Source organism: Cupressus sempervirens, chromosome 8 (assembly GCF_028749045.1).
Source record: "Cupressus sempervirens isolate cs-2001-9-10 chromosome 8, ASM2874904v1, whole genome shotgun sequence".
Lineage (NCBI taxonomy): Eukaryota > Viridiplantae > Streptophyta > Pinopsida > Cupressales > Cupressaceae > Cupressus > Cupressus sempervirens.
Genome location: NC_143125.1, coordinates 399,994,999 through 400,017,206, shown reverse-complemented (window position 1 = coordinate 400,017,206; position 22,208 = coordinate 399,994,999). Strand labels below are relative to the sequence as shown.

General features: G+C 33.9%; 1 pseudogene; it reads left to right on the top strand.

Moving 5' to 3' along the window:
• The window catches only part of LOC149542974 (uncharacterized), a 119,459-nt pseudogene extending 98,306 nt beyond the window's left edge, over nucleotides 1–21,153 (top strand).
• Nucleotides 21,154–22,208: the final 1,055 nt, after the last annotated feature.

Sequence of the window (22,208 nt, the reverse complement as noted above, 5' to 3'; positions counted from 1 at the left end):
GCACAATTGTTAGTCCACCACAATTTAATCCAAAACAATAGAAAAATATGTAAATAAAGTTTTGTCAGACTATAATAGAATTGTGAAATGAAACAAATAGCAAGTAGTAATTGAAAAAATGATCCAATCACCTAAACAACAAGAAATTTTAGGAAGGGCAATATTGTTTTGCTAGAAGAATGTCATACGATACTACCTAGTATATTTGTGCATCAATTTTTCTTCATATGATATATCTCCCTAAGTTGTACAATACTGCTCACTATACTGAGGCAATATAGTTTAGAATGGGCATCTGATACTTTTACTAGAAAAGTATCACTCGACAATACAAATAAATATCATATGATACTAGAAAAGTATCACCCAATACCTACGATTGTAAAAAAAAGAAAGTACGGATAGAATGTAGAAAATGCAAGAAATATAGCAAGACAAGGAGAAAAACTAGATTGTTCTACCCCATGGTGGGAGCACAAAAATGTACACTAAGATTTTGTGACACTCTAAACCCTTCCATCCAACTGATTCCATGAGATCAAAATGCTTGGATGTTGGCTTAGAGCTCCCTATCGATGGAGTACAAGAAGTGTGTTTCAAGCATATAAAGGGCTCTTAGTTGAGCCTTAGAGACACATTCCTTGCTAGTAAACCATGTAATGGGAAGTTATTTGAGACAAGAGAAAGAATGCAAGTGTCCATAATGAGTTCCTAAAATATGCAAAGAAAATATGGATTAAACTAACATGAATATGCAAACTGCAGCTACACTAAACAAGAATGAGCATGTTATAAGATCCAAACTAGTTACTATGTGAGCTAGATTATCGCAAAATAGAAGCTAAACTACATGAAACTAAACTAGAATTCCATGGATGATAGAATGAGAAGAGGAAATAGAAGTCTCCCACAAAGCTCTCAAGAATTCAATCAATAAACTTGCAACATAACAATACTCAAGAGTGTGGATACTTTGAGAAGGGGAGAGCTCTTTCTTTTAAAGATGTATGGATGATGGAGATTGAGATCAAATGATGAATGATCAAGGGTGCAGTTTGAAAATGGGAGTGATCCATGTGCATAAACAAGTCAACCAATAAAAAAGGAGTTGACTTTGCATGTGAGACAAAAAGCCTCTTCTTTTAATTAGTAAATAGAAAAAGGACTTCATGTATGCACATTGAGTGGGTTAGAAGAATGGGGTCTTTAATTAATAGGGGACATGTTCTTTTAATCAAATAATGAAGTAGGGTAGTATAATTAAACTATAGATTATAATCAAATTTATGAATTTTTAGCAATTTTGTCTAGATAAATGATTAATTAATTTAGCCAAAATATTGAGAAGGGGGCTAATAGTCTAGGTGAATATTTTTAGGTGATTATAATAGTAACACAAAGAAGCAGACTAAAGAAGAAAAATAGTCTATCCCCACAAGTTCCTGAGACAATCCTAAAAGTTGAGGATGAAGAAGAAGCAAAGAAAATTAAATTTTTTTACTTAAGCCAAAGAACCTTCTCGACTAAGGCAATAGAGGAAGAGAGGAGAAGAAGCTCTATAGTGATGCCTCCATCTACTCTAATGGAGTCTATCCTAGTGTCAACTTCAAAAGATGAATAGCAAAAATGGATAGCCGATATGGAGGGTCAAGAAACTAATGACTTTGACCTCTCTAACTTTGACTTCATGTTAGTGGGCATTGAGATGGTGGGGGAGAAAATAAGAGATACTTCCACAAGTGAACCTTTAGGAGAGGATTGGAATTAATTTCCGCCTCTACCTCAAGGACCTTTGGGCATTCCACCACCACTGTCTTAGGATTTAGCAATTTTGGATAAAGGATTAGTGACTCCACTTACTCTGGCTTCCCAAGAAGAAGAATACGTGACCAAGGAAGGAAAGTTACAATAGTTTTAGGAAACTCAAAGGATACAAAGGTTAGGACCTTAGCTTGACTAGATACAAAGACTCTAGCTGAAGATCTTTCTTGATAGGAGAAGACTCCAAAGATGACTGATAAGGGAAAGGAGCATGTAGTAGGACCAACCTCTTTAGCCAAGTACATGTCTCCCATGGGCACTACACTAACATGGTTGAAGAGGGAGGTTATGTTTAGTAGTCATTTTGCATGATGTAGAATGAAAGAGATCCTTGCAAATCCCTCTCTTGAAAAGCTAATCAAGGATCAACTCCAAGGTTCTGGGTGATCTTACAACCTTTGTGAAATCCACTCAATTGAAGATGGATGTTTATGTTCATGAGGAGGCCTTTGATGATTCCAACCAATTTTAGATAATCTATTTGATCTATTTCTATTTGAAAAGTACCCACAAAAGAGATATCTATTTGGTATTTTTTGTTTTATAATGAATGTAATTTATTGATACAACTATATGGATTCCTATTTTAACCAAGTGTTAGAAAAGAAAAGAAAATAGATTGGGTAAAGAGTGATTAAAGAAAATAACTTGAAAGAGAAACTCCTAATGAACATAAACCATAGTAACAATATGTTATCGAATTAAATCATCAAAAAGCTTGTGTAGGAAACCAATGAAATTAAGAGCATCACTTCCTCAACTCCACTAATGCAATCATCAATGAGAACTCAATATAAATCAAAAGATGTTTCATGTATCATCAAATTTTAAGACCATGGAAAGTACCCTCGTGTGAGACAAAATGCTATGCAAGTACAATCAACAACGTTTTCTCCAACTCAATATGTCAATAGAATTTGTTAACACAAGGAAAACACCAAAACTAAAAGAGCACAATTATAACAATAAAATAAAACCATTGTCTCCATTATTATTCATGAACATGCATTCACAAAATTAATACACTCTAGAAAGAATAAATACACCTAGAATGAGAGCACCAATAGCATATATTATTGCATCGAAATAATGACCTAGAGTGCATATTACATCGATGTATTTATAAGAAATCATCTCCTCCCTTTGTGTTAGAAGTGAGAGCTCTTAAAGTTCAAAGTTATGCTAAAAATAATAAAATAAAACTAATTACATACAAGTTGACTCTCTTAATGGTTCTAAATAGGTCTCCACCCCTATTTATATTTATTAATAGGTGCATGAGACTTTACATGACACAAAAGAATAAAAGAATGAGAGGATAAGAAGAATGTAGTTGCAAGATGATCTAGGAATCTCTAGAAACTCCAAATATGGAAGCTTGGCCTTCTCTAGGTATTTCCAGGAGTTAAACTATCATCAAAATGTGTTTTGGATGCATGGAATACTCTAAATTAGGAACTGGCAGTTAATTGTTGGTGCATTGGTTCTTACTCAAAACTGTCGGTGCACCTCTATCAAAAGTGCACCTCCGCACCTTGATGACAAGTTCCAAAAAATTTAAAATTATTCTAAGTTTCAAAGCTAAATTTCTAGCATCTGGATTTTTTTCTCCTTTAAACCAAAAAAATGTTTGGATGTTTATTCCTAAACTTCTCTATGATCTCATCCACTAGGATAGCTTATGGAAAATCCAAAGCCCCATATTTATCCTTTATTAATTAGTGGTAATTGCTAACTTCAATCTGAGCTATTATAAAACCCTCAAGGAACTCTAGGAATTCAACCACCACCATCTCAAGGTTTAGGAATTTTGGATAAAGGTTCAGTGACTCCACTTCCTTTGGCTACACAAGAAGAAGAAGAAATGACTAAGGAAGGGAAGCTTCAATACTTGTAGGTCAATGAAGTATCTGAGGAAGGGAAAATACTTGAAGAGTCTCAAAAAAATCCTCAAGCTATAGAGGTTAGGACCTTAGCCCAACTAGACACAAAGACTCCAACTTAGGATCTTTCTTGATAGGAGAAGACTCAGGGACTGATAAGGGAAAGAGGCCTATAGTAGGACCAACCTCTTTAGCCAAGTACATGTCTCCCATGGGCACCACACCCACATGGCTAGAGAGGGAGGTTATGTTATAATAGAAAAGGTAGTTGGACCAAAAAACCAATAAGGGAATGAATGAGTTTGTAAAAATAGTCAAGAGGTATGTGCCACCTAAGGGTGATGTGCAAACATTGGCCTTCATAATGAAGAACCAAGATCAAGACCTACTTGCACATATTGTCATTCCTCCTCCCCATGCTGACACTAAAAAAAATATTTCTAAAGACTACCAAATCAAGAAGGTCATGTTGGGAAGACCCATGATAGATACAACCAAAGTGATGATCATTACAAGCATGAAAGAGGTGTTTAGGCACATGGACCAAGATGGGTTAGAGTTGATAATTTTGCAAAAGTAGAATGAGCTACTAAGAGGCTATTTGAACAAATTTGTAGCCCCTATCAACTTAGAAAATCTAGAGATTTATCTTGTAGTAGCATTAGAGAGAAAAAGGATAGGAACAACATAGTTGGATCCATTTTTGGATGCATGTCAATAATGACATGACAATTTTGAGGAGAAGGGAGTGCAGATAATATAGGGTAATTTGAACCTATTGCACCACATACAATCAAGTGCCAACAAGTTGGTTTCTATAGTAAACTAATATTTTGGGTTGATGGATAAAGTACATACCTTGGCTAAAGAGCCACAAGCTTTAAAATCAATAAAAGGTCAAAGGTATCATATGATGATTGAGGTGTATACTACTGAGGAGCTAGACAAGCTCGATGACTATACTGAGAAAATATTAGTAGGGAATAAAGTAATGGAGGGATTATGAGAAGAGATCTAGAGGATTAATGATCAAACTAAAGAGAAAATTTTGGAAGCAGAAAGGTACTACAATATTGCTTGCCTTGAGATTTCAAAGAGGAGTCTAAGATCAATCTTATTGTGGTATACTTAGTGGTTAAAATTTTCTAAGGAATATTTGAAGATGATTTGTCAGATGAAGACATAAGACAAGCATTTAAGACTAAAGAGGTATTGTTGGAGCTAGACAAAAAGCTTGAGGATTTTGTGGTAACTTAGATTGAAGTTAGTAATTACTGGCAATTAGTAAAGGATAAATATGGGGCTTTGGATTTTCCAAAAGCTATCCTAGTGGCTGAGATCATAGAGAAGTTCAAGAATAAACATCCAAACATTATTTTGGTCTAAAGGGGAAGAAAACAGAGATGTTGGAAATTTAGTTTTGACACTTAGAAGAATTTTGGATTTTTTGGAACCTACCACCAAGGTGTGCAGGTGCGTAGGTGCATTTTCCATAGAGGTGCATAACATTTTTGAGTAAGAAGCAGTACACTGGCTATTAATTACCAATTCCTAATTTAGAGTATTCCATGTACCAAAAATGCATTTTGACAATAGTTCAACTCCCAAAAACTCCTAGAGAAGGCCAAGCTTCCACTTTTAGAGCTTCCAGAGACTCCTAGATCATCTTGCAGCTACATTCTTATCCTCTTGTTATTTTATACTTTTGTGTCATGTAAAGGCTCATGCACCCATTAATGAATATTAACAGGGGTGGTAACCTACTTAGCACCATTTAGAGACTTGGTTTGTATATAATTAGATTTTTTCAATTATTTTATAGCATAATTTTTTATTTTAAGAGCTCTCACTTCTAACACAAAGGGAGGAGATGATTTCTTATAAATACATGGATGTAATATGTACTCCCTATTGTTATTTTGATGCAATAATATATGCTATTGGTGCTCTCATTTTGAGTGTAGTTATTGTTCTTGGAGTGTGTTATTTTTCAGAATGCATGTGCATAAATAATAATGGAGTCAATGGTTTTATTATGTTGTTATGATTGTGTGATCTTTTAGTTCTATTTTTTGCATTATGTTAACAAATTTTGCTAACATACCAAGTTGGTGAAAGGATCACTTATTGTGCTTGCATAGCATTTTTTCTTGCTTGAATAGAGTTTGCGTGGCCTTTCAATTTGATGAAATGTGAAACATCTTTCAATTTATATTGAGTTCCCATTGACAATTGCATCAGTGGAGTTGATGAAGTATTGGTCTTAATTTCATTGGTTTCCTACTCGATCTTTTTGATGATTTAATTTGCCGACATGTTGTTACCATGGTTTATGTCCATTGGGAGTTTCCCTTTCAAGTTATTTTCTTTCATCTCTCATTACCCTATCTTTGTTATTTTCTTTTCTAACATTTGGTCAAAATAGGAATTCACATAGTTGTATTAATAAATTGTATTCATCATAAAATAGAAAATACCAAAAATATATCTCTTATATGGTTACTTTTCAAATAACAATAAATCAAATAGATTATCCTAAATTAGTTAGAACCAATAAAGGCCTCCTCATGAACATACACATTTATCTTCAATTAAGAGGATTTTAGCAAGGTTTCAAGACCACCCAGAACCTTGGAGTTGATCCTCGATTAAATTTTTAAGAGAGGGATTCACAAGGATCTTTGTCATTCAACATTGCACAAAATGATAGCTCAACAAGTTGGATAAAGGTAATGAATGAATAAATTGAGTAAATTTAAAGGAAAAAACTTTGGACTCTTGTTCCTAGACCCAAGGACAAAAATGTAATTGGTACTAAGTTGGTTTTAAGAAACAAATTGAATGAAAATGGTAAAGTATCAAGCAATAAGGAAAGGTTAGTGTGTAAAGGATATTTTCAAGAAGAAGGTATAGACTATGAAGACACTAGTAGAATTAGTGTCATCTTTTGATGAAAATTGATCAAATTTTATACTCATGTTGGTTGAATGATCTACAAATTGTATTATCACTATTTTGCTTATCAAAAATTTGACCAATCCTTGTAAACATTAGAATTTTGATGTACAATTTGGTCAAAAATGGCTTCCCTTGTTTGTGATAACATCCATCAAACTTTTGACAAAACTTGGTTGAAATAGCTTTCTTGATCAACTAGGATGCCAAACCCACAATGACATCCTAGTAAATGCTTTGGTCAAAAGTGTGACCAAAGCTTGGTTGAAATTTTGACCAATGTTGATCCCTCAATTGAATAGGATGTCAAACTCATGATTATCACAATGGCACTAGAAGTGGCTACAAATGGATAAGGTTCCCATCTATCAAGGTGTCTCATTCCCTACATCTAGACAATGGAGAGGGAGGAAATATATGTTTGTGTCATAGCATGCTGGCCCACCTATACCACAATCTCAATTACTACATACATAATGAGTACCACAAATCAAAACTTATCAAATATATTAGGCATGGATAGTAGAGCACATCATGTGAATTAGGCATGTGAGTTAACCTTATCCTATTGATTCTTAGCTCCCTCACACCCACATATGTTCATAAAAATCATGACAAAAGGAACAAGAAACTAGTTTTCCTTTAGGTGAGATTGAGATAACATTTTCTCCAAAACTAGTTTGACACCTTCATCTATTGAAATAAATAATGCTATATGTGTAATGTTTAACGAAATCCCTTTATATATGCAAAGTGATGCTCAAAAAAAATGTTGTCCTAATGTAGATGTTGATGATGCTCGATCCTACTTGTTGACTAAAACTAAACTCCCTCACATCCAAAATGATGTTGAACACAAGTAGTGTCTTTAGGTAGTGTACACTCGAAAAGTGTCCCACTCTAAACCCTTCTATCCAAATGATTCCATGAGTTTGGAATGCTTGGATGCCAGCTTAGAGCTCCCTATCCACGGAGTGCGAGAGAGTATTTTTCAAGTTCAAGGGCTCTCAAATGATCCTTAGAGATACTCTTCTTGCTAGTAAACCATGCAATGGGAGGTTCCAAAGACAAGATGCAAGAATGCAAATGTCCCAACGAGTTCCTCAAGGATGCAATGCAAATGAAAATTAAGCTAGAATGAGATGCAAAATGGAGCTATGCCAAAACATGTATGAGAGTGTTACAATCCAAATATTAAGCTATGTGAGATAGATTATTGCAAAATAGAAGCTAAACTAACATGCAACATGAATCTAAGCTAAAATGCTATGGTATGAGAGAATTTAGACAAGAAATAGAAGTTCTCCACAAAGCTCCAAAGAAACCTGTTAGAAAACCTGCAGCATAACAATATTGAAAATGAGGATCAGATTGAGGGGGAAAGCTCTCTCCCTTTTAAAGATGTATGGATGGTAGAGATCAAGATGAAGATGGTGGATGATCAACGGTGGAATCAAAAAGAGGAGTGATCCATGTGCACACACAAGTCAACCAATAGAATATAAGTTGACTTGTCATATAATAAAAAAGTCTCACAAGCCTTTTATTTTAATTGTAAAATAGAAAAAGGACTTTATGTGTGCACTTTAAGTGGGTTAGAAGAATGGGGTGTTTTATTTAATTAAAAGGGGACATGTTCTTTTAATCAAATAATGAACTTAGGATAGCATAGTCAAACTATAGGTTATAATCAAATAAATTTATTATTAGCAATTTGGTCTAGATAAATGATTAAATTAATTTAGCCAAAATGTTGAAAAGGGGGCTAATAGTCTAGATGACCATTTTTAGGTGATTACATTTGCCCCTCTTTGACTAATGTGTGATCGATTTGGGAACACATTATGTCAAAGAAAATTGAAGACAAGTAGGCGATGATAGATATAGATATCTGATTCCAAAGAATGAAATGTAGAAATAGATAGCAAGTCCTGAATGCAAAGCCTGATAGCGGTAGTACTGAACACTAAGAAGATGATGTTAGGATCCGAAAAGAATTCTCAAATAGATCGAGAGAAAGTGATAAGGTTAAACAAATGCTCCTAAGAAATAGATAACTGTAACAATTAGCAATAGAGTATTTCTGCCCCCTCAAGATCGAAATCGAAATGAGGCAAGAGGAAGTAGAAAGTAGCTAAACATGGGAAAATTAGAATAGAGCAATGTCCAAGATGAGAGATAGATTATTAGAACCCAAGAATGACTATAAGAAACTGATAAAATGCCCCATTTTGACCAAAGTTGACCATGAAAGATAAATCATAAAAATTGGGTCAAATTGAGTAGAAAGAGGATTTTAGACATGAAATAGTGAATTGAAGTAGATATGAAGTATGGAAATGATGAAGACATGAAGAAATGAAGATGCCCCAGTGATGATTCAGAGATATGACCTCAAAAGGTCAGCTAACTGCTCAGAAGAAAGTAGAATTTTAAAAGATAATTTTGACTATCAAGATGAAATCGAATTTGGATTTCGATCCCGAAAATGAATCTAGGTCATTGAAATTATTTAAGAGGTCAAAACTTTATATAATGTGATGATAAGATAGAAAAGAGATGAAGTGAAAGATTAAGAAGGTGAAAAGACATGAACAAGAAGAAAGTAAAGAAATATATAAAAGGAGTTAGCCGATATGTCTATGAAAAGATGAAGAGAGAGCTCTCCCAATATGCAAGAATGCAAGACTAAGCTAGAAAATGAACCTAAAATGCAAGCTAATATGCAAAGTGGTTTACTAGCAAGAAGTGCATAACATTTAGACTCTTAATTTCATCATTGAGCATTTATTAGGGACATCATAAGATCATACAACCATCACTAGTATAACTATGAGGATATGAATATGATCGATATTAGATAAGAATGTGGAAATCCAATCTAAGCATCAGAGACATGTAAGTCAAGATAACTACATGATTAGATTCCCTAATTTTAATTTAGCAAGATTACACCTGTATCAAGGCATAAGCACTAGGATAAACCCCAAGTGTGGTCTTGTGAAACAGTCAAGGATGATACATTTATAAGTCAAAGTGTTGAATAGGACAAGCACGAATGCTTACAACACTATAGAAAAACAAAAGTATACCCACAACCAAAAATCAAGAAAATATGTCCCATGCCCCCAGTCTTCTAGTCAATGACATCCTTGAAAGACTATTAGGGAGGGAACACATGGAAAAGAAATCATCATAGACAACACACAAAGTAGATAAAGATCAGCAAATCTTAGTCGTTTAAGTGTTAAAGTGTGTGTGTGCAAGTCACTTGGCCATTTCTTCAAGACTTGATTATGATAGTGAGAAATATCACGACATCGGAGACCATAGGTAAACTATCTGTAAAGTGTTTGAAAAACACTTGATGTCAAAGTGGGTGGGGGTAGTGTTGAGAAACACTATTTTGTGAGTTGTCAAAGGAACCCTAATGCACAAGAATGCCTCAATAGACTAAGTAGCTATGCCCTCGAGATGAGGACAAGAAACAATTCCAAGCCAAAAAATGTGTAGCGAAGTGGATGATTGAGACTGATAGACATAGGTGCGAAGATTTCAAGTAGCGGCTATTTTCAGGTTTTCACCACTTGACAGATTTTTTTTAAGACTTTTTTTCAATTTTTAAGATTTTTTCAGCATCATATATGATTTTTTGGATTTTTTTAGAAGGTTTTAGATATCACTAGTTCTCAAGCAAGATCACATCATTTTCTCCCAATGTCTAGCAAGGTATAGGATATGATGGAGCAACGAGCCAGTGGATAAGCAAAGATGGATGAAAAAAGAGTATGAAGCAAGTGAAAGTGATCCTCAAGGATTGACTCCTCAAGAGTACCCAAGCTAGGGAAAGAGGTGAAATAGTCATATGAGGCATATTTTGGATAAGCAATGGAAGTAATGAGAAAGATAGCATGTAGGATAAGCAATGAAGCCAACAAGTGAGATAGCATGAAGTGTGTAGTTCAAAAGAGTAGCCATGTCAAGCGACCTAGGAGAACCATGTTTCATTTATTATGATCAAGACCAAGGGGTTAACTAGATAGTACAACAATGGGATAGAGCAATAAGAATAAAGCTAGATGTGAACGATATGAGAGAATGAGAAGGATGGGATGAGTGATAGATAAGATAGCCCATACACAAGGATAGCTCAACATTGTCAAGATCAAAGAGAGAAGAGGGGATAGATGGATGATGGAAGAATTACACATGATGCCTGTTTACCAGGTTTTCATCATGGTACTTATCCAAGGTGCCACAAGATATAGTTTTCACCGTAGGATGCACTTATTTCTCTTTACTTTTGCTACCAAGGTGCCACAAGAAGTAGTTTTCACCAAGGCACATTTTCATTTTTTTCATTTTTTCTATTTTTTCTTCTTTTTTTATTTTTTTTTCTTTTGAATTTTTAGAAAGAGCTGAAGCTGTTTGAATGTAGATAATGCTCCTATAGAAAAGATAAGTCATGATAAGCCAAGACCATAGAAAGGTATGCTCAAAGATGTTGATAGGGTGATGAAAGAGAAATGGTAGTAGGAAGAGTATATGGAGGATAATAGTTCATGTATAGAAAGTAAGTGTAGGCTTTAGAGGATTTCATGAGGGTAGTTGAAATATTGGACAAGATCAACATTGACACACACCTTGAAGGGCATTGTAATGATGGAGGAATCATGGATGAAATAGCTTGAGGTTTAAATGTATGAGGTGGTAAAAGAGATTTGGAAAAAAGTGGAGTGGAAGGCTTTGGAATATTTTTAGGAAGATTTTTAGAAGAAGATGGAATGGAAACCTTTAGGAAGCTTGAATGTCAACTTTGAAGTATTTTCAATGTTCAATTCTTTTAAAAGAGACTTGGGAATCCATATAGCTTTAGATTTTCCTTTGGATAATTCAAAACACATTTCTTCAATAATGGGTTTAGGAACCCATATTTTCTTTGATTTAACTTTTTTAATACTGGACCTTTGTGGTCTCTTTTGTGCATTCTCCTTCTTAGAATTCACATGTCGATTAGATGGGACATAGTGATCTTTCTTTTTCAATGGATTCTTATGTTTATTCTCACTTCCAAAGTACTTGGGATTTGTGGATGAATAAGGCTGATATGATTGGTTTAGATGGATGGATGGGTGAAAATTCATCAAGGATGAGTGTCTTTGTTGATCTTGAGGTATTATAGGAGAGCTAGGGAATGAGCTAGGAGTGAATGTAGGAGATGAAGGAACATAAGGTCCCAATATAGATGGAAGGTTTGAAGGCTTTAGCTTTGATGGATGAGGACCAAGGATAGAATTAGGATATGCAAAGGGATAGTGGGAAGGGATATCAACAACTTTAGAGTGAGTAATATGGTCAAAGCCATCAATAGACTCATGAGCACCTTTCATAGGAACAACATTTTTAATAGAAGTACTTGAAGCTTGAGCACAATTTTGAAGTGGATATGGAGAAGTAGAACATAAGGGGACACTTTGATCTTGACAAGTAGCTTTGGATTGCATAGGAAGAGAACTTTTCTCATAATTTTTAATAAGGTCAAGGGAGATAGTGGAAGTGATATCTTCATCATACTTAGGAGGTGGACAAGTTATAGGATATGGAGGGGTGAAATTTTGAGGATGAAAGGGTGCTTGATCTTGATCTTTCTTGACATATATAGATTTTTCTTTTTGAGGGTCCTCTTGACATGGAGCTCCTTCTAAGGACAAGGGAGAATGAAGAGTGCTTGGATTAGGTATAGTAGTGCATGAAGGTTGAGGATGTTTAGGATTAGTAGCATGGAAAAGGTTTGTAGCCAAGTGAAGTTTAGCTTGAGTTTCTTTTAGAGATAGCCCTTGAGGATACACGTAGTCAATGTGGAAAGTATTAGGTTCTTTATTTGATGGAAGCATGTTGGAAAGATTTGAAGTGTTGAAAGATGCATGAGTGTTGGAAGAAGTGGAAGATGTAATAGAGCCGCTACTAGACATAGGTTCATTAATGTAATCTTGCTCAAGAAAAGTATCCTCATCGCATGAATCATTAGAGGTATCAATAATTCCATTATCAATAAGATCTTGGATTTTATGTTTTAGCTCAATGCAATCTAAAGTACTATACTCATTATGTTGATGATAAGAACAATAGATATCCAAGAATGGGTTTCTATATGAGGTAGACTTAGGTAACATGATGATCTTATTGCCAAGAAGTTTTTGCAAAGTGTCATCATAAGAATCTTCCAAGGGAGCAAAAGTTCTATCAAAATTATGTCTAGAGTCCTTTTGTTGTTTCTCATGTGAATGGTATGCATCCATGTCTTCATCATTATCTTGGTCAAAGATAGGTCCATCATGAAATTTTAGCATAGGCTCAAAGTAGGTATCACTTGCTTGTCCTCTAAAGAGGTCTTTAGATCTAGAAGATGAAGACATTTGATGTCTTGAAGTAGAGCATGTAGACCTAGAAGAAGAGGATGACCTCAAATAAGGTGACTCACATTCATGTAAAGACCTTAAGGAAGATTCATGTAATGATGAAATCTTCTCCTCTAACCTTTTCTCAAGTTTAGACTTCATTTCTGTCATGCGCTTAGAGAGATGAAGGTAAGAAAGATCATTTGTCTCTTCTAGTTCTTTGTATTGTGCATATAGATCTTGAAACTCTTTAACGGCATGGAGGATATCATGATCATCTAGATTTGGCTAAGATTTGATAGCACAAGCTTTGAATGCCATAGTGGTAGATAGATAATCAAGCATGAAGGAGACTAGAGGAAGCTAACAAGGTGACATAAGATAACTTGATGTCCAAACTAGAGAGGTAGATTATTCACTTGCCAGTATAGTAAAGATAGAGATGAAAGTGACTTGTCAAACAATATGTCCAAGAAACTTACGACATGAATGATTCAAGTCAATAGCTAGGGAAGATGCCCAAATAGCCAAATAGATAGAGCAAGCAAGGTGACAAGTGAACAACTTTCCCAACCCAAGAGTGTAGTCAAGAAATCAAGGTACCCATTTCAGCAAAAGGATAACTAGCAAGTATGCATAGACCATGAAGATATAAAGACCAAGAGCACTAAGACCAAAGAGCCACTTTAAGCATGTTTAAGCACTAGAGACATAACAAATCATAGCCAAATGATGAAACCCCCATTGGTAAGTAACACAAGAAAATATTTGCACTTAACATTTTGACTTGGTTGACAAAGTTTGACAATAATTAATAGCATAGAAAATTTGATGTTCAAAAGCAATTTCTTTCCAAGAAAGATAGTGACACATGGAGTAGTCTTCAAACAATCAAGCAAGGGACAAAGCAACCTTGCATGATACAAGCATATGTGAGGTCTTAAAAGAAATCCCTAGAACTATTGGCATGTATATGTTCCAAAGATTTTCATAGGTCTAGCACATTCAAGAACACATCAAGCAATATCTACCTAAAGGACATGGTTCATTACTCAACAACTTGGCCCATGCTTGATGCTCCTTCACCTCACACCAAGTGGTTTCCCACAAGAGATATTGGCTTTGTCATGGAAATTCCATAAGCATAACCAAGGGAACACATATGGTGAGTGTAAATCTTGGGGTGATCCGGGTAGTCCACTAGGATCGATCCTTGCACTAAGAAGTTGAGTGGCTAAAAAAGGTAGTTACTAACTTAGAGTGTTTAGATAGGGCTTCTATTCATAGAGTTCCTCTTGCTCCCAATTATGGGACACCTCACCTTGTGATGAGTAACCAATCTCACGATCACAAGAGTACCTTAAGCATTCTTGCCTAGTGATCTCCCTATGGTCGAAATCCCATAAGCGATCACACTAGGCAAAGATAAACACTATGTCTACCAAGGTTTTGTGTCCTTGATAGCCTTGAGTTTATAGTGGGTTGGAAGAGCCAGGTAATCGGCTTGTCCCCACTTGGGTCGTTCCTCTCAGGTGGTCCGAGAGCAGGCCCTCTAAAGGATTCTAACTACACAAAGTGGATCAACTTTCAAAAGTCAAGATTTCTAGTTCACCACAAGGGTGAAGAGCATACTCTCCTATTCTAATCATTTTCTCCCAAATGCAATAGGAAGATTCAGTTACCCCTTGCTTTTGAAACCAAATGGAAAGTCAAGATTTCTGATTCACCATGAGGGTGAAGAGCATACTCTCCTATTACCAAAAGACTCCAATCACAAGTTTTATGTGCCTATAAAAAATGAACAATTATTCAATGTTGCACATGGAAACAAAAATGAAGCAAGTTTGAGTTTTTATGCTTTGGGCAGCCTTGCAAACAATGTTAATAGCCCTTGCGCATTTGAAGCTTTGACATGCGTTCTTTTTATGCAATGTTTTAAATTTTTTTTTTCATAAGGATGGCAACTTGTAATAACAACTTGTAAGCACCACAAGTTAGTGTGAAATAACATAAAAATCTGCAATAAAAAGTGGTTATTTGCCTCAAAAATCCAATTTATCTTCCAACCAAGTGCATGCAAAGAAAGTGCAAGTTAATCACAAATGCTCTCATTTTTACTCTTTGATTTTGACCTAGTCAACAACATTGAAATTGTTTTCTATGATTTCGGATCTAAAAATAGAAATGAAAAGAAGAGACCCCTACTAAAAATTAGAGAGCTTTTCAAAAATGTAAGAAATTCAAAAAAATCTCTTCATTTTCTCCCTAGAGATCGATTTTGTCAAAACAGGCCAAATTTATCAAATCAAATCAAAACACAAAGAAAGAACCCCCATTAGAATTGAAAAACCTTTCTGAAAATGTAAGTTTTTTTAAAAAAGACGCTGATGTACGACCAAAAATGACTTTTTATGAAAAAAAAAGAAAATATCATAACTTTCGCAAATCATGTCAAAATGCTCTGAAAATCGGACTGAAACATTTTGGATACATATCCAATCTATAGTAAAAATTTCAAAATCAAAATCTAAGCAGTTTAAAAGATAAAATCAAATCTTTAAACCAACTAGATTTTTGGCCTTCAGACCAATCTACTTATGGGTTGGCCTTAAAATCAAAGTGCTAATCTTACAAAAGCACTTAATTAGATCCAATATGCTGCTGTAAAAAAATCAAAGATGAAAAATAAAAGAAAATGGAGCTAGAAACTTGATTCAAACCCCACGGTGGGCGCAAAAAATGTACACTCGAAAAGTGTCCCACTCTAAATCCTTCTATCCAAATGATTCCATGAGTTTGGAATGCTTGGATGCCGGCTTAGAGCTCCCTATCCACGGAGTGCAAGAGAGTGTTTTTCAAGTTCAAGGGCTCTCAAATGATCCTTAGAGATACTCTTCTTGCTAGCAAACCATTCAATGGGAGGTTCCGAAGACAAGATGCAAGAATGCAAATGTCCCAAGGAGATCCTCAAGGATGCAATGCAAATGAAAATTAAGCTAGAATGAGATGCAAAATAGAGATATGCTAAAACATGTATGAGAGTGTTACAATCCAAATATTAAGCTATGTGAGATAGATTATTTCAAAATAGAAGCTAAACTAACATGCAACACGAATCTAAGCTAAAATGCTATGGTATGAGAGAATGTAGACAAGAAATAGAAGTTCTCCACAAAGCTCCAAAAAAACCTATTAGAAAACCTGCAGCATAACAATATTGAAAATGAGGATCAGATTGAGGGGGAAAGCTCTCTCCCTTTTAAAGATGTATGGATGGTAGAGATCAAGATGAAGATGGTGGATGATCAATGGTGGAATTCAAAAAGAGGAGTGATCCATGTGCACACACAAGTCAACCAATAGAATATAAGTTGACTTGTCATATAAGACAAAAGTCTCACAAGCCTTTTATTTTAATTGTAAAATAGAAAAAAGACTTTATGTGTGCACTTTAAGTGGGTTAGAAGAATGGGGTGTTTTATTTAATTAAAAGGGGACATGTTCTTTTAATCAAATAATGAACTTAGGATAGCATAGTCAAACTATAGGTTATAATCAAATAAATTGATTATTAGCAATTTGGTCTAGATAAATGATTAAATTAATTTAGCCAAAATGTTGAAAAGGGGGCTAATAGTCTAGATGACCATTTTTAGGTGATTACAGGTAGAAGGTATTGATGCTTTGACTTAAGTATTGAAACCCAATTTTCTATCGTTGTGATAAAATTTTCTATGGTGGCTTCTTCTTTAATACCTTGTTCTACATATACTACTTCTACAATGATTTCCATCTTACACCACTCTTTACTGTATGGATTATCTTTCTTACCAATGAAGGTTTATAATGCTTATGAAAGTTATTATAAATTATTGCTTCTTTTTGCATCTATGTATAATGAAGGCCATACAATTTTACAATGCTTACAATAATTTCAAAAGTGACTTCTCATCCTACAATTATGGGCATAGTATAGTTTTGACAAAATATTGTGCACAATATAATAATAAAGTATGTCATTCTTATGCATTGGTTTTTTCTTATATTCATTTATGATACACAAAACCTCCCTTGCCCATACAAGTGATCATATTATTTTCTCTCCTCATAATTACGACCAAGGAGATATGATACATTATACAATGTCTACATTGCCATAGACTAAAAAGATGGATGTTTATAACTCCAAAGAATATGTTCAAAGTGATGACCTTTCTTAATGAATATAATTAACAACACTTGGAACATCAAAAAATGTGTCATGGTGTTGCACATCCTCAACCCAGGGAACATATATGTTTTGTAATACCCATTAGAATTGTCACAGTGCTTTGCATGCTATGTAATTATCAGAAACTACATGCCTAAAACACCCAAATGCTTCATGGTACCAAGCATTCTTGATTCCAAGAAATATATATATTACAATATCCACAATACTATCATAGTATTGTCCATATTTCCTAATTTGTCAATCTTCTTAGAAGCTCATTGTCCTAACAATCTACATGCCTACACCATTCAAGATACTTCATAGTATTTTCCATCCTCAAATAAACAAGGCATACCTGAGAACAAAACTTACACATGTTCCATGGTGCTACCCATGTTCCCAATTTCATGCTTTACCCCTACATGCCCATGCTAATAATTCCAAGTCTGTGCTGGAGAAGCTTCTGAATCTCTACTAGATCTTTTAACAAAATAATATTGTCCATTAAGTGTCATCTTTAATCTAATAATAGGTTTTATAAAAAGGTAGAATATATCTTATAGTTTTCAGATATATCCTTACCATAAAATTTCACCCTTTAATTGAATTTTTGTCAACAAATCATTTCTAGCTATTATATGCTACGCATTTATGGCTATAAGATTTTGGTAAACTATTTTCCTTAAAAGTAATTGGGCATTTATAATTAAAAAGTGCACTTTTCTTTTAATTTTTGGGAGTAATATCCTAATTCCCAAACTCCAGCAAGCAACCTACATGTGGAGCATTTTAAAGGTGTTTGGATGATTGATCCTGGTATTAAAAAAAATGAGAAAGGATATCTATCTATGATAATGGATATTTAAATTATGTATAGATTCTATAGGCAGATGGTAATCTATAGTACGTTGGTATTTCTGTAAGCAGTGGTTTAAAATGTGAAAATTTATCAACTTATCTATATGTTTAAATATTTAAACTTTGATAACTTGATACATTAGATATTATTGGCAGGGGAACTCTAGCCTGAGCCATGTGTTTTCTTATGATTTTACCCAAGCCACAACTCAAAAGTGGTGGTCAAAATTAGCTAGCAATTTTCTTTCAAATGTTGTTGACAGTTTTCAAGGTAAACTATAGAGAGAGTCATGAAGTATATTTAGTTTTGACTGCAATATCTATGATTATTTTTACAATTTTAGGTTGTTAACTTATAAGACAACAAAAAATGAGAATAATGGAGATTTTTGTTGCAGTTAACTACTTTTGAAGGTGTGATTTTATATAGACTATGACAAAAACCATTCCTAAAAGAAACATTAATAAACGGGATAAAGAATTGGGTGGACAATAGAAGTATTCTCACTACCACAATGTAATGTGTAATGTTGATGCAAAGTACTCTTGTATAAACCACTCTAATATTTTGTTGGAAAGGCCTCAAGTAGGTTCCTTCATATTTTATTTATTATTGGTTGGTTATGGTAGGTATATGGCACATTGATGGAAAGGTTCACATTTGGAGGAATGCTACTAGCAAGTCCCAATCAATGACCCTTTGTTTTAACCAAAGCTAGATACATAGGCAGTCAAAGACATGTTGCAATATGGATTAGAGATAATCTTTCAACTTGGGAACACCTACATATGAGTATTTCCATGGCCTTGAAACTAGTATGTGTCTTTAGTTTCATCTCAAATGGGAAAAACACACAAGAAGCGAATAATTTGACAAGGTTTTTGATACATGAAACTTATAAGTATGCAAGGAAACTTCTTAAAAAGGCCAAAAATCCATAGACATGGAGATGCAAGCTAAGTATATTTTAGGATATATTTTAGGATGTAAGTTGAATATAATAAGAGGGCTAGTTGTAGATTTGTTACCAAATACGTTATATAGGCTTCTACAAAAGTAGATATGAGAAGCTCATTAAGCATCCATTTTATCATATTGGTGTAGGATAAAAATACTTTCTTAGCTTTGACTTCCTCTAAATCTCTCAAAATATTTTTTATCAAATTTTGTGCATTTCAATGTAAAACACCCCTAGAAGCAAATAGTTTAATGATACCTACATGCATGCATTCAGGTAATCCTATTAAGAATTGATCCAAAGAAGGATAGATGATACTAAAAATCTATTTGAAAGGATAGGAAATTGAAAAATCACAAAGTACCATAAATTTCTCTAGTGAAGGGAGTTGTAAATTTAGTACTCTATATCTTTATGTTCATGAAATTTGTGATAGATGCATGTGTTTGTGGCCTAATGATTCTTCTTTATCTATCTTTCTTCAGTTATAAAACTAGCATGCATCTAGCAGTAGTAAAATGGTAACATGTAACTATGAAGTATTAGACTAGAGATGGTTCAAGGAAATTAATTGAAGTCCAAATGTGTGTTGTTTTGTGGTCACATTTTGGATAGATTTTTTTTTGTTACACAATTACTATGAAAGAATTAATTATAAGAATGTCAAACTTGTGTTACAATATCATTTCTAAATTCTTGAGGCATGTATATTATGATTGCTGAGGTAGAGTTTTTCCTGTTGTTTTAGAAGATTAAGATTTTTTTCTTTTCATTTTAATTCCCCTTAACTATGTTTTCCCACTATATACCATATTTTTTCTTATGTGCACCATTGAGCCCTTGACAATGGTGGAGATCTTGAGTGTAGCAATCAGTCTATAAATTAAATTGTGTAAAATCAAAGTTAACTCAACACTTGTTTTTTAATTTAGATTATATTTGGGAGTCTATTTGAGGTCTCCACACTCTGTATCTCTACCTTGAGATTCTCTTCCCTATATTTCTTCCTTTCAAAAGGCCTAGTAATTTGCTAAAGCTTCACTTCAAGTCTTTCTTAATGGCAGAAAACTCTATCTAGTCTTTGAGAGCAAGGTAATCATAGGAAGGTTTTTCCAAGTGACTGAGGAATTGAATGGGGCTCTAGATACCTTGCCTAATAATTTACTAAAAGTTTCTAATGAATTTAAAGAATGGGTTGAACTAATGCACATCCAATTAAAGATATCCTAGGGGAGAGATGATACAAAAGATATTGAACTTGTCATGGATATTATGATTTCCCTTTCACATAAGGATAGTAGAAATACAGATTCTATTTTTCTGTATAGGCTAATAGACATACTTTAGCTATCTACTATTTTTGATTTAGTAACAAAATCAAGAACACTAAAAAATCTCAAGAAAGAAAGAGGTAGTAATATGGGTGAAACTACTGAACATATAGTGAAATTTTTATCATCAAGTGATGCAAAGATTTGGGAACATGTAGTGACTATCCTTAAAAATTTATCTATTCATAGTAGTAACAAATGATTGATTATTTAAGGAGGATCCATTAGTTATGTAATAGAAGTCTTAAAGCATGGTAGCATGGAAGAAAGAGAAAATGTTGTTTTAACTCTTTTTAGCCTATCTTTCATGGACAAGAACAAGATTATAATTGGAGCCTCTAGAGCCATCCTTCCATTAGTTGATCTACTACATGATGGAACACCAAGAAGGAAAAAAGATTTTTCTACTACACTTTTTAATTTGTCAATTTATCAAGGAAATAAACCTAGGTTTGTTCAGAGTGGAGTTGTCCCTTCTGTAATGGAACTTCTTATTGATCAAAATATTGGAATGGTTGATGAGGTTCTTTTTATTCTCACAATATTTTCTACTCATCAAGAAGGTAGGATTACTATTACAAGGAAAATGTTGTATGTATTCTTGTTGATTTGATTCATTCAACCTTGGCTTGCAAGAATGTTGTTGTTTTTCTTTCCTTAGCTATAAATGACTCCTTGTATTTATAGATAACATTGTAGGTTAATGTATACAAAGTCTTAGTTGAAATTTCTTGAAATAGCACTGCAAGAACCTAATGAAAGGAAAGCATTCGTCTAAATCTCATGAGTAAACAATAGCATGTTCCATAAGTTTGATTTTGTGTCATTTTGTTCCCATTATACACCAAATATATGAACTCATATTGGATGTGCAAACCTTATGCTCCATTTGTAATTTGGTATCATTTGGTACTACTAAATGAGAAAAGACTATTTTAATATTTGAACTATTTAGACTAAATGTGCAAACCAAATACAATTTTACTATTTAGACTATTTACCATTGTGAGATTAACAACAAGAATAACTGTACTTATCCCAGAATCACAATTTTTATTCATTTTGTCTATAAAAAAATATGCATAATTTATTGTCATGGTAGTACATAGCTTTTTGGTGTTTGATCTACAATTTTCAAACATGTCAAGATTATTTGCATTGTTTTGTGAGTTTATATTAAACTTATGGACCATGATTAGTAATCTTGTACATACATTTCTATCTCTTAAGCCACGTGTTAGATCAAGTACTATTGGCGTAATATTGGGATCTCCATTATGATGAGCTTCTTTATCCAATGATACAACACTTCCTCATGTTAATGAGTGAACATTTTCTTGAGACAATTGAATCCATACCATCCTCTAATTAAGATTGTTTGCAATATACAAATGTAGTGTATCTCACTCACGACCAACTATAAAAAAAAGCAACTAGACTAGTTAGAAACAACTTATATTGATAATGGATAAGAATTAACTAACTACAATAACATTTTATAATTTCTTCTCACTTTTCTCAATCTACCTTTCCTCATCAAGTACTCTCCTTTGAATCTATTAATGGAGTTGGGATCCCAAATGCAATCTACATGGATCTTTGATGCAAACTTGGGAAGATATTTACTGATGTACACCATGGTCTAGTATACCATATACCCCTCTATCAAAAAACCCTTAGGATGTGATCTTTTTTGAACCAAGACCTTCATAAATGTTAGGATAAAACCACGGATAGAAATAACAATCACATGGAAATATAACCAATAATAAAAAATAATAGATCAGACA